The sequence below is a fragment of the Orbicella faveolata genome, unplaced genomic scaffold, assembly GCF_042242905.1.
Source record: "Orbicella faveolata isolate gen_17 unplaced genomic scaffold, um_ofav_v1 contig_46, whole genome shotgun sequence".
Classification (NCBI taxonomy): Eukaryota; Metazoa; Cnidaria; class Anthozoa; order Scleractinia; family Merulinidae; genus Orbicella; species Orbicella faveolata.
This window is the reverse complement of record NW_028301576.1, coordinates 14,821,648-14,838,793: the sequence shown is the minus strand read 5'-3', so window position 1 is coordinate 14,838,793 and position 17,146 is coordinate 14,821,648. Positions and strand designations below refer to the sequence as shown.

Here is a 17,146-nt window from a genome sequence, read left to right as displayed (position 1 = left end):
ATCCATTTCAAATCATCTTTGGTGGTGTGCAGAAACATGTGAGGGGAACAAGGAGCTCCTGAGGGAGAAGTGGATATCCATTGTGCACCATACTGCTGACATCCACTCCTGGGACTTCGCAGACATCTATCATGATAGTCCTCATCCACCCATCCCTCAAGATGAAGCAAGAAAAAAGAGGTGGTTGCGACCAGGCTCCGCAGCTCACGATGCACTAGGGGAGGTTGTTCTTCATAAAAACCTCTTGAAGGATATTCAGCTATTGTCATTGTGCTGTCACACTGGAAATTTGGAGGTGTACCACTGTGTCTAAACTAGGTACGTCCCCAAACTTCAACATCTCTCATACAAGGGTATGGTTGCACGCACCCAGCTGGCAGCCCTGGATCACAATGCAAACACTGGAAGACAGCAGGCCACTGTGCCAAGGGGTGCCAACCAAGGTGAGCTTCAGTACAACCTTGTCTTTCCAAAACACACAAAAGAGCAGGTGGCAAAACCAATTATGGACAAGCAGAGATTATCTGAACCCTATTCTGGATACCATTGTTGACAAAAAAAGGCAAAAGGACAGTGTCTAAGAGTGCACCTACCACTACATGCTCTTTTCCAAACTGAACTGCAACAAGACAGTTTGCCTCTCCTCATACCAGAAAAAATGCAAGAGGTCGCAATCACTTTCATTGAAGTCTACATACAATTTGTTGGAATTACGGCAGGACAGGAAACCAGAATGGTCAAGTAGCTGACTGTCACTAAGCAGTTAACCAACCAAAACTCCATCACCTAGACAATGACAATGAAAGGCTACAACAGTTTGCAGCAGCCCAACCCGGACGAATCACAAGTACCACAAGTTCAACTATATCACAGTAAATGTCAGGGAGTTATTTAATTTAACTCCAAAATTGGAGTTAAAATTCTAGGCACAGGATAACTCCTTTTTGAAAGTTATTTTAACTCCAAATGTGGGGTTAAAATAACTATGAGGCTGGGGTTATTTTTACTCTTCATGGAATTATTTTTACCCAATAACTGGAGTTAAAATACTTCCTGACAGCGTTTGAGTATTTTAATCTTTGGTCAGAAATGCAAAACAATTTTATACAATGTTGTGGGTTTCCAATTCACAAATTGGCCTGATTACTGATATTTTTGTAATTTCTTCTCTTGCACGATGTTTTTTGTGACATCCTGATTCCTTCTTTATTTGCTATTTTCAGGAAGGTGGTCATGAATTCTTGCCTTTACATGGCAATCATTTTACCATTTTTGTACGTGGAAATACACAACATGGTGCAGTTGGCCACCAGGGTCACTTACATTACCTGTGATCACCCTGCAGTTTCACACCTGTGAGCATGTCACAAAAGTTACTGAATCTGAGGAAGGAATGGAATATGAAATGCCTGATTTCCTAGCGGATTTTTTGCTGCAAGAAATTTTCGAGAATGCACATACTTGCAGCAAACACCTTTGCAAGCAATGGAAACTAAGACCAGTATCTTGGAACAAAATTCCATTTCCACTATCAACAACCCAGAATGAAATATTCTTCACTTTGGAAAATGTCTTAAGTAGTGTGCTATGCTAAAAATTAAGCCTCATTTCTCCTTCCCCTTGCCTTCCCCTTGCCTTCCTGCATACTAATTTGGATTTCCTGCATATTAATAAGTGTCTAGGTTTACTAATAAGCATCACTCCTGTACAATGAAAACAAAAGGCTTGCCCAGACATGCCCGCCAATAGTTAACACAAATTGGTGTATTCCAAACTCTATTACGTTTTCAAAATAAAAACGCACTTTCCGTTGGTAGCATCACTCTTGCAATTTGTTTGCTGGGAAAAAAAATTTTTTGCTATCTGCCATATTCTTTAAAACACTGCTTAAATCATGCAAGTTGAATCAAACACCACGCCTTTCTTGACAGTACAAAGTGGAACAAGTGCATCAACAACGGGCAGTCTGTCTTATCGGCCATGTTTTTCAGCTAACGCATGCCACCATACCAGATGCACTGATCCAAGAAAAAGTACCTCACTGCAATGGCTGCACCATTCAACATCCCAGTCAAAGACAGTACTCATGCCTATTGATGGATAGTGAAGATGCTTGGTTTTATTTCCAAGATATTGCGGTGGAGAAAATGAACCTCAATGATGACCTGAAGATCGCTGGTAGTGTGTGTAATACTCTTGGATTTAAGTTAGGCAAATCCTTGGAAGCATATGCGAGTGATCTCGCAAAGATGCCTTGGACCAGTCTATATCTTACCTCCCCTGAAATGAATAGCTTTGGTGAGATTGCTGAAGCGAAGCAACTGCAAGATCTAATTTTGCATTTTGGCAAGAGCAAAACATTGATATGTTTGAGGATGGTATCTCGGTTCCTGGCCTCACCCTCAACTACCTGTTCTTGTTCTTGGATGAGCAAACTTATTTCAGTCTCTTTGATCAGGCTAGCAGTGACCAGTATCACTCAATCAAAGACAACAACACTGGAGGAACTTCAATTATCCTCCATCGCCATCACGAAGCCAGCAAAACAAGAAAAAGGGAGGCTCAGAGGGCAGACTGTCAAGTTGTGTGAGAAAATCGTGGGATATGATGCCAATACCTTGTACCTTTGGGCCATCATGCAAGATATTCCCACCGGTAGTTATACAAGATGCCAGGCAGGGAACGAGTTCAAACCGAAAAGTTCCATACAGATGGTGATCGAGTGATTGGAATGGCTCTCTTACAAAGAGAGAATCCATATTCGTCACCAACTCAACAACACTGAAAAACGTATTGGTGATCAAAAACTCCCTGTGGACAGGTTCAACACCCAGATGCAAATGGTCTATCAGTTTCACACTTGTTACTGGCACGGTCATGACTGCGAACTTACCCATGGAAAAGAATTAAACGAAAAACAAAAGAAACCCAAGGCAGAGTTGTTAGAGGAAACCAGAGCCACCACCAGTAGTATAGGAGTTGGTGGTACCAGCTCAGTCTGAGACTGACCCATTACCAGCCCAACTCTATACTACTCTCATCATGTGTAACCCATGCAGTGTTGATTATTTTTGTAAAACTGTTTTTATTTCGATTCTACACTACTCTAATAGTGTAAATTATTTTTTGTGAACTTTTACCCGTCTGTGTTTGCATTTGTCTTTGTCATTTCTCGGAAAGACGGGAAGTCTATGATCTCATACCGCCGGGACTTTCCCTCGGAAATGAGTCATGAGACAGTTATATGATTTTTTTTCTAATAATCAGAATTATACCCATAAAATTTCCCAACTGATAATTTTTCTGATAAAAAAGTGGTTTTTGATAAAACCCCATCTTATTATCACAATGCCCTCAAACAGAATTGATTGATTGATTGATCAATCGATAAGTTGACAATGCATTTTCAAAATGTTTGTGACAAGATACAAGATTCTATTGTTACATCGAAAGCAGATGGATCAACTCAGGAATTCAGTTTTGACATCAACAGAGAAATTTATGGTTTGAATTCCATGAAGCTACATTCTACTTCTCAAGCTGTTGATCGCTATTCACTTGTCCTACAAGAATACGAGAAGATGCTTGGTTATGACAAATCAAGATGTAATCTTGTTGAAAAGATTAAGAAAACCAATGAGATGAAAAAGATGAAAGACAGCTTGAAGAATATACGACATGCAAGCAACTCAAAGAGTAATCCTTACCAAAAGGACCCTGATGGTGATGAACATTGAACTTTTGTGAGTAAGACTTTGAACTCTTCATATTTTATAATGCCCGTAAGCATATGATTCTGTACCATTGTTCAATATGTATCGTTTATCATCGAAGCATGATAGACACTTTGTTGAGCTCATAACTACCAAGTTGATGATTGTCACTCCTAATGGTTTTCACTGTGTGATGCATTTGCTTATTATTGAACAGTGTTTTTTTTATAGTCTTCATGTTTGATATCTTTTTTGATTACAATCTTTTTTATACCTTTTGCAGTTTTACAATTTTCATTATTATCTTTGATCTACGAGTACATTTTACTTCTCAAACCAATAAATTCTTTTATCACTGAACCAGCTGCTTCATCTTTGAATTTATTTGTTTTGTAGTGGAATTTATTATTTTCAGGGTAATCGCTGTTATCGAATTTGTCTGTCATTCCAAAAGTCTTCATGCACATCTTTTGTTTCGATTTCATATGTCAGGCTGTCTGTGTTGGTGAATAGTAGCTTAACTTTGTCATTATATTTATCTACCATGTAATTATAATGGAAAATGTACATCAATGTCTTACTGAGATCTAAAATGCACATACCAACATATGCTGGCTTATTCAAAGTTAGTGTTTAATCTTGTGTACGGCTACCAGATTTGCGTTGAAAATTTTTGATGAGACATAAGTTGGTGTCAATGTCATTTTTAACAATTTCTCCTTGCTTGTCACCAGTCTGACATCAACTCTTTTACGGATATTTTCCCTTGTCTTTCCGAATACCAAATTATTCACTAGTTTGAAGAAGTCTTTTCAAAGTGAATTTTTCACCTGTTTTCTTTTCTGCTTATTGAAATCGATGTATTTTTTTCAAACAAGGAGATTGATTGAATTCTAATGCTCTGTGTACTTTTTCAGTTTCAGTCCGAGATCTATATACAACTGTAGATTCTAGTAGTGCAGAACATATTCGTGTTTATCATTCAAAGTTGGAATTAATTTATACTCAACCTCGATTGATATATTGTATTTATTCTTGATTTTTTTGACAATACTCTGGAGCATATTCATCAGTCACTGTTACTTTTTCAGGTCCAAGAGGGTAATCATTGTGGAGATCGTGTAGTTCTTTTGGATATTCTAAATCGACTTCTAAAATTAATCCTTTTTTACTATCGTCTTTGCACTCAGCTAAGTTGATGTTGTTGATTTCTATTTTCAGTTAACCATCTGAAACCGCCAGTTGGTAAGTACTGACTCACTGCCCAACCGTATAAATTATTAGTGTCAAGATACCTGATAAACTTTGACGGCTTCTTTTTAACATATGTCTTCATATATTTATTATATGCTTGCCCATATTGGTTTGCAATATACGAAGTACCACCATGCTTACTTTTCTCGATGAATTGGTACATATCAACATCAATCATACCCTCTAATATGATGTTCATCATTTTCAGCATTGCATCTCAAGATAATCCAGGGCTTGTGAAGTAGTGAATGGGATCTAATTTAAAGTATTGTAGACAAAACTGTCTAAAATTTTCAAACACATCAGCTAATATGTCTGTTATCAGATACCATTGCATTGTATTGTGGGTGGCCAGAAACACATTTGCAAGTGTTGTTGTTGTTTATTTGGGCCCAGTTGTTTAAAACTGCGATTAGCGCTAATCCACACATAAAAAAATTACAACAAAATGCCTGACTTGTTGTTTGACAGTGTTGGTGTTGATGGGCAAAGAAAAAGGAAGCAAAGACAGTTTGGGAGCATTGGGTTCATGATAGATGGATATACAGACGAGGAATTAAGAGCAAGGTATCGCTTTGGAAAGGAGTCTATACAGTATACTACCGACCTTTTAGCAGATAATTTTCATCGTAAAACCAACCGAAATTACCCTCTCTCCGCTCTCCAACAAGTCCTTATTGCTTTGAGCTTCTACATAAGTGGTAGCTTCCTTCAAGTGGTGGGAGACACTGTTGGTGTTAAAGTGCCTATGAACCCAAAAATTATTTTTGGCTTAAACAAATTTTTGTATAATTCTGAGCAAAATGGCGCAAAAATTTTTGCTTTTGGTTAAAACCGGAATTTTCTATGAATTTTTAAAGTGGCGGAAAATCTAAATTTTATAACTCATTGCCAAGCCACAGAACTTGTAGAAAGGGAATGGGTCGAGTGTAATTTGTGACGTAAAACCTGGACTATGATTTTCGCATGTTGCAGCATGTTGTGATTTTGATCGTAGCTGACCAGTACCGAAGCAATATGCCTGAGAGATGTGTTGTTTTTGGTTGTAGCAATGTTCGAAACAAAGAGAAAGGGATACTGCTTCATCCCATACCTTTTTACGGTAAAGCCGACTCCGAAAAGCAGGGGCGAAGGAGAAAGTGGATTGATTTTGTAAAATCAAAACGCGCGCATTGGGAACTCAGCGAACATTTGGCGGTGTGCTCTGAGCACTTCTCAGAGGAAGCATACACAAACTGATTTGCCAATGATCTGGTTGGGAGGCTCAAGAGGGACGAAATCAGCGTTTGCGTTTTTCCAACAAAGCATGCTCGTTGTGTTTCAAGCAACAAAGCTGCAGATGAATCCGAAAGCGAAAGAAGCAAACGAAAGGTGACATAGTTTTCAGTATCAGTCAGTCTACCTGTCAAAACGACCTGAGGTTTTTTATCATTGATTGAGATTGTTTCTTTCATTTTCCTTTTCATTAACGTTTGCGCAGAGTACTGTATGTTCAAGTACAAATACTAACTGCGACCTGTCTACATCATTTCAGAGACGGAAAGATGCAATGGAAAGTGCCAGTACAAGTGCTTATCAGCCTAAGTCTAAGCGTCAGAGAAAGAGCAAGAAATTAACCCCTTCTCCACTGCTGTCCACTCAGGAAGAACCAGAGCACGTTGTTGAGGCAATGGACGTTTCTGGTCCTGTAGACAGGCAGACAGGGTTAAAGCCTGGATGCTGAGTAATGCACGTAAGCTTGGCGTCTTCAGGAAGGTCTTAAAGCACCAGGTCGCTAGTCAGAGTTTTCACGCATCCCTCCAGCTCACAACAGCAGTAACACTCGCTGATATTTTGCAAAAACTGAAGGTCACAATTTCCACACTGACACCTGCAAATGAAATTCACATGGAAACAATATTTAGGGCATGAAAATGTAGATGTAACAATTTGGATGTTGACAACAACAAACCCACACTTGTTGACTGCAACAACGGGAGTGCGATTATCGTAGCAACTTATCAATTTCGCACTTTTCCTGTACCATTAAGGCACTTTTGGAGCATCTTCTCTAGCGCCTCTTCCTCCTTTCTGTCCTTTCGAACAACGCTAACCATTCTTCGTCCGCTAGCGGATCGTCGGCATATGCCTCTCACATGCCTTCCTCGTCACTAGTCATGTAGCTCGAGTTTGGCGAACCTTTGACTTCCAACTCGTAATCTTCCATTTCTGTGACTTCAGAATCCGAACTAGAGGACAAACTGAAGTCATTCGAAGCCATTTCTTGATCAACGTGAATGCTAATTACAAATGTTGGCCGAATAAAAATTGTTTTCCCCCACATACAACGAAAACTACGTCTCCGCTTTTGTTGTTTTGTCTCTGTTATTGCTTTCTTTTCCCTGTTGCTAATGTCCGGGTTTTACGTCACTTGTCCCAGTCTCCCTTTTACCCGGTCGTGGGGCAGACAAACCCGGAATTCAAAAATTCATAAAAAAATTCCGGTTTTGACCAAAAACAAAATTTTTTTGCCATTTTACTCAGAAATATACAAAGATTTATATGAGCCAAAAATAATTTTTGGGTTTATTGGCACTTTAACAAGTTGACAGTGTCAAGAGTGGTGGAACTTGTCGCTAGACAACAAGCACATATCGAGTGGCCAAGACAACAGCAAGAGCTAGGCAATTTAAAAATGGCCTTCTACCAGCGAGGAGGATTTCCTTGCGTGATCAGATGCATCAATGGCATGCATATCTGAATCCAAGCGCCTAACAAAGACGAGAAAAGCTATGTGAACAGTGAAGGTTTCCACTCCATCAATGTCCAAGGCATTTGTAACCACGAAGGTAATCAATGTTTTTAAAATAATTTCTTACAACTTGGTTGACTGTTGTATTTGCAGATAAAAACGACTTTTGTAACATTCATGTAACACAATCTACTATACCTACCTGTTCAAGTAAGATTACCCAGTAGCAACAGGATGTAGACAAAGTGATCTATTACTGGATAGACTTCAAAATTTTGTCTCATTCACACTGATTGGCTGCAGTGAGTGCTTCACCAAAATAAAATGCCTTAGCAGCTTACCTTACATGATACTATTGCTTGCCTTCATTTCAGGTTTGTTTACTAACATTGTAGCTCAAGTGAGTTGACATTTTGAGCATTAAGACTTGACTTTTGCAATTAAGTTTTCATGGTCAGGTTAAATTATTGTTGTAATCTACATGGCTTCAAAATACAATAAGATTACATTTATGTTTTATGTTCAACACAACCAAGGGACAGGGGGTTATTCCAGCTTCAAAGTGACAGTGGAGGACAAAAAAGCTCTTCAATTTGAGTTCAAGACAAGTGCTATGACTTAGGTTATAGAAATCATTTTTGTTCACTATATAGCCAAAGCAAGAGTTATTATCATACACAAATACTGCTCACTGCTGTTTGTGAAAAGTTTGCATTTTATTATTCTGTAAAGACGTAGAATATTAATAAATAACTTAACCACTCTTATGTTGTTTTATTTATATAATTCACTGACTAATAAAGGCATCTTAAGTATTTCAATACATTTTATCTAGATCTGGGGGTACTCCGAGGAAAATTGGGAGAGGGTGTGCAGTTTACTTCCCAAAACCCTTATCCTATTTATGACCAAAATCTGTGATTTTCAATACCCTATTTATGACCTGACCCTAAATCAATACCCTGTTTCAGACCTCCCTTATACTTAGTTCCTAGTTCAGACCGATGTTAAAGGCATCGTGAAGGGTTTTCATTGATTGGTCTTATCCATAATGATGAAAAAGTAGTTTCTTCTAAAAAAAACATGTCAAATTCAAGACTAGAGTCTCATCAGGTTCATCACATCCAAAGAATAATAGGGTTCAAGGAGACCAAGTGCTCATCCATATCCACCTTCACCTCCTCCATGAGCTATATCCACTTCCACCCAAGGTTTTCCTCCTCAGAGCCACTTTCCCCCTATCCAGAGTTCCCTTGTTCTCCACAAATGGCTACATACAGCAGAAAGGAAGATGAGGACAGCCAAAGTGGTAGTGAATGTCAAATTTTAAACAGTCCAATTAAATGTCATATAAACAAACATGTTTGGCCACCTATGGACTAAGTTACACTATTTTAGGGTTCTTCCCTGTTTATCAAATAGGAATTCCAATTTGAAATCTGAACTGGTGTGCTACATGTATCTTGTTTCTTGATAGTCTTGATAACTTACTAGATTAATTCCCTACAATTTCTCAGCCAAATGCTTGACCTTGTAACTGGGAAGCTGCATAAACATGGGCACAAAGCAAAATTAATGGTGTTTCCCCATTACACCTGGGATAAATTTGAAGATCTCCTGGCACAAATTATGGTTGAGGAAGATGCCTAGACCTATTTGATGAAACGATGCCATTTTTTGCCACCAAGAATATGTACTCGTCAACAAAACTGCAAATATTTGAAAACGACTATCAGCATTTCCTTCAAATGGTCTCTGGCAAAGCAAAATCGCGTGAAACAGGTATTAGCCGTTTTTGTGCTAGGGACGTTAATGTCGTCTTGGACATTAAAGGGCATGTAAACCCAAAAAATGCTATTTTGGAGACCACATAGTCTTTTAGTACATAAATGACATCTGCCAAATCTGAAGATCTTTTGTTCACTTTAACCCATTTTTATGTTGAAAATCCCTAAACATCCGCCATCTTGAATTGCACAATTTTGCAAATGACGTCATGGGTGGACTAAGTTTACAGGAAGTCAAAGGTCTCTCTTGAACATGTTGTGAAATATACAAATGTTTACATAGTTTCTTTTGGAAAATACCACATCTCCATATGGTAAAACACTGTGTCGTTCAGTTTTGCAGTAATTTGAACAAAACAGGCCATACTATTCATAAGTTTCCAAGGGGCAGCAGTGTTCAAGTGAAAAGGGCCGATTTCGTAGAGCCAACAGAGCATTTAGTTATTTGCAACATTCATTTTTCTCTGGATTGTCACGAAAAAAGTTTCAAGGTGGAAATGGGGCTGACAAAGCAAAGTCTGTTACTTTCTGGTGCTGTATGAACAACACAGTCTCCAGCAGCAACAAATTCTTGTGACACAAGATCCTTGTGTCATTCTTTGAACAACAGTTTATACACCACTGTGGTAGAAATAATTTAACCAGAGATATTGCTAGCAAAGTGCAGTTGGTAAATATAGCATACACTTTAATCATTGTCAAGTATGCAAGAAATATAAAGACTTAAAGCGAAATTATGAGGCAATAAAACACTTAAAAGTAGAACTGCTGTAGTAAGCAGTTAGAGCGGGACTATGATATAATAAACAGAGGTTGAAACTTAGATCTGGAGACCCATTTCATTCATTTCAAAAAGAATGTTCAAACCTCTTGCCGATCTTCTCAAAAAACTTTAGACCCCATTGTGGAGAACTTTAGACGCCATTGTCTCCAAAAATGTGCGATACATTAGTCGAGGGGTTGTTGAAGCTGAAGCAGCAAAAGACAGACTCAGCTGTGTAGAACAGTTGCTCAGTGCCATCATGCAGCATGCTTCATGCTTGGGCAAACAACCTCGAATTTGCATATCCACACTTGTGTTGTGAACTGTGGCTAAAAGCCGAGATTCCAACCCACACAAGTGTTCTTCAGCAAATTATTTACCTGACTCTTAGATCTGATATTCGAGAAAAATAGTTTCTGCAAGAACTTGGCACAATTTTTTTTCTAGAATCTCTACTGTTAGAGTCAAGTAAATAATTTTCTCCAGAACCCTCATTATAAATTTTGGCCCAATATTGTTACTGCCCTTTCTCCACTGAGCCAAGTCATACGAGAGGGTCAGGTATTTGTTTGTAGCAACATTCCTCAAATTTGCCAAATACCTAAAAATTATGTTTGGTGAAGGAAGTCTTCATTGCTATATTCTCAATTCATCATTTTGCAGTTGAGGTATTTTAAATGAATTGTTAATTTCTGCTACAATCACCAAGTATCCAGATAACTTTAAAGGATTGTCTCAGTTTTATATTACAGTGAAAGTAAAGACAACAGAGGAGGTGATGAACAACAGGCCTCCACCTGGATTACTTGATCCTTCCTTGGCTGCAGAATACAAGGCAATAATCTTGGCTCTTGTCATTTTGGACCTTTGTGGTTCCTTTAATTTGACTATTTGTAACAATTTGAACTGTTGTAATGTAATATTTAATGATGATCACTGGGATCTTAGGAGTGGCATTTTATGTGACTGTTCATGGCCCATTACCTCCTGGGGACATTGGATAAAGTCAAATTCAGGTTCATAGGTCAAGTTCCCATGACCAAATAAAAATAAACCAATCACAAATCCAGATAATACCTTCCTGTAATTTCCTATCATGAGTCTAGACAATTTTGATGTTCAAAAAGGAAATAGTGTAGTTAATAATGTATGGAGTATTCTACTAGTTCTCCGATCACTAGACGTGAAAGAGGTTAATATCTAAAAGCTGCAGGAGGATTGTGTTTAAACACGAAGGTGTGCTTTATAAGGAAGTCTTCCCTGGGAAGACTGAGGCTCATTTGTCAGTCACCGTTGACCTGTGTGGGTCAAATTCAAAATGGCGGGTGATTTGAATACACAAAAGGTAAGCTGTAAGAGAATTAATGTGTCTTTGCTGTCTTTACTTGCCATAAAATGAAATATCTTTATCTATAACAAAGTAGTACTTCACAGATTCCTATTTTATTGGATGAATCTCTAATCGAGGAGCTTACCGATTGGCCTACCAAGAACAACAGGGAGATTGTCCATGTAGAGAAACCACGAAAGAAAAAATCAACGCCAGGTTAGTTTGCTCTTCAAGGATTCATATTAACAACAGGATTGCAAAGTGATATTGTTCCACTCCGGCCCTATCCCCCACTCGGGGGCAAGGAACTAAGCGTTGTTCCACTACTCGCAATGCTATGCGAATAATTGTTCTATTGGTAATGTCAAGTCCGATCTGAGTGGGTATTGTAGAATACTGTCAAAGCGTGTAGCATGTATATTCTTTGTCCCCGTTAGCAATAATCCGGAACTTCCAAAGCAGCAGATAAATATTTCTGGACCATCTTTTGGGTCAGACTTTCTAATCTAACTTGTATGCCATTTTCTTCTAGCTACAAAATCTTTTCTTGGCCTGTTTAGTTTGCTTAAACATACTTTCACCCACCTTTTTTAACGTTCTCTGACAATGTCCTCTAGTAGCGCTTTACCAGTTCAAAATGGGTTATGTTCTCACTCATCAACATACTCTTGCTTTCTTTGACAGTTTCCGAAGAAAACGAAGCCAAGAAAAATACAGCAGCAACATGTGTCAAGCTGAAGCGCGAGCTCATTAGACAAGAGATTGAGACTAGTCAAACACAAAATCCTCCTCACATCAATGAAGCTCACCCAACTGTCACGCATGAGATGTGCATCAACTGTCGTTCTTCCCCATGTGTTTTCTTTAGTGAAACCCTGCCAGCATGTTTGAGAACATTTGGCCAGCCTTGAATGACAAACCACATGAAGCAGAAGGGTGACTATATGTCCTTTTATACCATTCTAAACCACTGCGGTTTACGGCGTGATCCTATTTCATAGCCCACAAGGAAGCAATGGGATGTTACATGGAAGATGTTCGGGAGGTCATGCCAGTTTGTGTTGTGGAAGATGTCAGGAGACAGTGGCCAAATCCTAACAGAGTGCCCTACTGTGATCACCGTCGTTCATAAGACCAGCATTACACTGCTTCATCAGCATTTCGCTCCTTACCAATAACACTCATGAAGAGAAAACTCAAAAGATGAATAAAAATAGTCTACATTTATTTCCATAATGGCAATCCACAAGGTACAACTAAGCTACATTTTAACACAATACACTGCAAGCCCTAATTCTGTACTCCACTCTGCAACATCTTGAGGGATTGATCAGCATTTTTCATGTTATTCTTCCACTGCTTTAACTTATACTGTAATCCTACTAGTAGAAAAAGGAATTGGGGTGCAGTTTATTTCCTCTCAATATAGATAATCAGGTGCTATTTACGATAACAAATTGTCAGTCACTTGGGAATATTTCTGGGCAAAGGAAAGTTGAGGTCATCAGTCAAGAGAATTGAATGAACATCAACTGAAATAATACTCTTTTCAAAAGAAAATAAAAAAGCAACTGAAATAATACTTAGCCTCAAAATCTCTTTGATCATCAATGAACTCATTCCAAGACCTAAGCTACATCATGTCTGAAAAGGAATGTCAACAAATAGTAGCCTTATTTCCTGACACTTCAATAGGTTCTGCAAACAACGTAGAAGCTGCCAAATACATACTAGGCGAGCGAGGCACATGGCAACACCTAAAAGCATAGAAAACTGCAAAGAGTGGAGTTGGAAACAAAAATATGTATCATCACCTCCATTATTGTTAGCACAACTTTTATCATTACTATTATTCTTTTCTGCCCTCGCCGAGAGTCTGTTCGCAGGCTTGTCAAACACCTACTAGTGATTGCATGCACACTCTACTTTTTTTCCTTTTTTATTCTTTCTTCATCATATAGGATAGAGAGAGCTTTTTTAACTGAAGAAAATGTCAGCAGCAGCACTGACATATCCAGACCAATTTTTTTGTACCATGTTGAGAGTACCAGTATACATCTGATCCTTCCACTAGTTCCACCATCTGTTGTTTCATAAAGAGAAAAAAAAACATTCTCACATAAAACCTGTTGCTGCATTAAAATGGTAATATTTTTCCCTAACTGTTTTACCTTAGACCTATGGTCACTAACTGAGACTTTGAGTAATACATCCCTCTATTGTAAGCTGCCTATCTGGGACATACATAATTATACTTTTAAACACAAAGGACGATGAGGACAATAGCAAACACTTCGTATTTGTTATACTCATCAAAAGCAACAAAACTTAACAAGAAACCGTCAGAAAATATCATTGATTACTTTTCTGTAAGTTGTTTTGTTTTGAGTATACTATGTCCTCATTTGTTGTGAAAAACTTGCATTCTTGCGGTCAAATTCAAATCGCCCGTCATTTTGACCTAATCCAAACCCCAACAGGCCATCTGTGGGGCTTCCTTTGTCTATTGTGAGTCTTCAGTTCATCAGTAAAGTGGCAAGCAGTTTTCTAGTGGATTCATGCGTTAATATGCAAGGTATTTGAGCCCGAATCAACACATAGGGACGCGAATAAAATAACCGTCATTTTACTTTGACGTTCTTGGAGAGAATTTCACTTAGTCTGAGACCTTTTGTTGAGATTTTTTGACGATTCGACTTGGAAAATGGAAAGCTTCCCCCCTCCAGATAAAAAGAAATGTACAAAAACCAACAAATATAGAAATGCACAGTGAGATCCAGCAGTAAAGGTAAAGAATCCGATCCCACCGGATGCGTTGGTCAACACATCACCGACACACTACCGATGCGTCGGTCGACACACTATCAATGCATCAGCCGACACACTACCGACACATCAGCCAACACTCGGTTAAAACTCTACCAACGCATTGGTCGAAATATTTTCCCTTTCAAACTATTATTTTGTTATTTCTTTCAGTTGGAAGCAAGAACAACTTCATAAGAAAGGACGAAAACATGATAGCTAAATAGCCGCCATTTTTAAAATGAAACACTAGTACCAACTCAGCGCACGGATCACAAGAGGCTTTGAAAGGCTGGTAAGTCATGCGATTTTGCTTCCCAAAATCTGCATAGCCCAGAGGAACATCAGATGCAGCCAGATACTTAATGGAATATTAGATCCCTCGAGTAGTAAAGGAGATGGGGGTACGAGGCCCATTGTTGAAAATGGCTTATTACCACCCATCTCAAACTATATGCTTTTATTTTTTGGTGAAACTATAGGTACAAGACCATTGCGTGACATTTCTCAAAAATACTGGACATCACATTTCTTGGAATCAAGCCATGAGACAGTTGTATGATTTTTTCCACCAATCAAAAACTTCCCCATAAATTTACCATCTGATATTTTTTCTGATAAAACGGCTGTGTTTGATAAAATATCGTTGCAATGCCTTTATCAATCGAGGAGTTAACAAGCCGTTATCAAAACACTTGTGATAAAATAAAAGACTCCATACCAATAATTGTAAGTCTGATGGGTTCTTCTCAAGAGTTTTCTTTCAATATTAACCGTGAAATCTATGGCCTGAATACAATGGATTTACATTCGACCAGAACTGCCATGGATCGATACATAAGAGTTATGCAAGAGTACAAGATGCTAAATTATGAAAAATCTAGATGGCATCTGGAGGAGCAAATACAGACAACACAAATTAAAAAAATGAAAGAAGAATTGAAGAATAAGCGTTATAATACCAAGTCAAAGTATCATCCATATAAAAGAGATGCAGATGTAGATAAACATTGAACCTTATTATTTACTGATGATTGATACTTTTCAAGCAAGAGATTTAAACACATATCTTCTATAAATATTGTATACAAATATAATGTTCTATAATTGAATAATTTTATGATGTCCACATGCATAACTGGTTATTCCATTATTATGGATGAATCTCTTGTATCGAAGCAAGACAATAATACTTTTACTCAGCTCATAGCTCCCAAGTTCATGATTGCTGCTTCTGATCGTTTTCATAGTGTGATACATTTGCTTGTTATTGAATAGTATTTCTTTATAGTCTTCATGTTTGATGTCTTTTTTGATAACAATCTATTTGATCCCTTTTGCTGTTTTACTGTTGTCGTCATTGTCTTTCATAGATGAATACATTTTACTTCTTAGACCAATAAACTCTTTTATAAGTGCACCAGCTGCTTTGTCTTTGAACGTACCAATAACCTTCTTGTTTGTTTCATCATAGAATTTACTATTTTGGGGGTAATTACTGTTGTCGAATTTATCTTTGTTCTTTTGAAAGTCTTCGTACACATCTTCTGTTTCGATTTCATATGTCAAACTGTCAGTATCTGTGAATAGCAGCTTGGCCGTGTCTCTGTATAAGGTTAAAAAGTGGCCAAAGCGTCGGCTGACTGTTGGCCGACTGTTGGCTGCTGTCGGCCAACTGTTGACCGACGCGTCAGCCAACACGTTGGCCGATGCATTGGTGGGATTGGATTCTCTACCTTTACCGGTCCAGCAGAACAAAACCTACATTTCAGTCTGACAATTGAGGTCAAAAAGGATCAGCAAAGTCGTTTGGAAGTTATCAAACAGTGAATAAACAACGCTAAATCGGCTGTTGGTATAGACAGAAAGACCTGTAGTTCATATAGAGTGATTGTCCGGGTGAGTGTAGTTCTGAAAAGAACTGCTGTTGGTGATCAACACCAACAACAGTTCTTTTCAGAACTACACTCATCCGGACAATCACTCTATACGAACTACTGATACTCCTGGGTTCAAACCATTTACTACAGAAAGACCTGTACCACACAGAATGCTGATTTAATGGAAAGACTTCTTTTGTATTTTGAAATGATTCGTCTATCAGCTGTCGAAAGTAGCTCTTCATCCAGGGCCAAGACTGATGTGCTCGAAGGGCCAATAACAGCTCCCTCTCAACCTGTTCAACCATCATAGAGTTCTGTTAAAGTGCCTGTCTGACAACAAACTCAAAAAAAAACATATATGTGGAGTCTACATTGTATGATGGATGCTATGTGTGCATGAAGTCATCTTTGCAAGCATTGTGTAAGTACTTTACCACAAATCCTTTGTGTGAATTTTGTGGCAAAGATTACAAATGGAGTTCAGCTACTTTTTCAAGTCAAGGCCACGTTTGTAAGATTGAAGTTCCCTGTGTGTGTGCAACGACCCAATTACTTGGCTCAGTTCTGGAGTTCTGGGACACCCTGCAAAGTACTATGCCAATGTTAGGTGAGTACAATATGTACATGACCTATTTTGTAAGTAAGCATATTTGATTAAATATATTCCAAGAAAGTATTTGGTACATATTCTAAGCTTACAAGTATATTCCCTTCCATCATTTTTATGGCTTTGCATTTTTTACCACATGTCATTGCAGACTAACTAATGTAAACCATTCTGTCCTCCCATGTTTTATCTCTTGTAATAAATCTGTATGCTCAGGTGAGTGATACATTTGAAAAAACCCTTTGCAGAATGGTTTATGCTTTCACATGTACT

General features: G+C 38.2%; 1 long non-coding RNA gene across 1 annotated transcript in view; it reads right to left on the bottom strand.

The window, feature by feature from the left end:
- Window positions 1-1,180: 1,180 nt before the first annotated feature.
- Window positions 1,181-17,146, bottom strand: part of LOC149098555 (uncharacterized) — an 84,833-nt gene continuing 68,867 nt past the window's right edge. The window contains exon 3 of the long non-coding RNA XR_016203558.1: window positions 1,181-13,661. This is a non-coding gene — a long non-coding RNA (uncharacterized LOC149098555). The remainder of the gene's footprint in view (window positions 13,662-17,146) is intronic.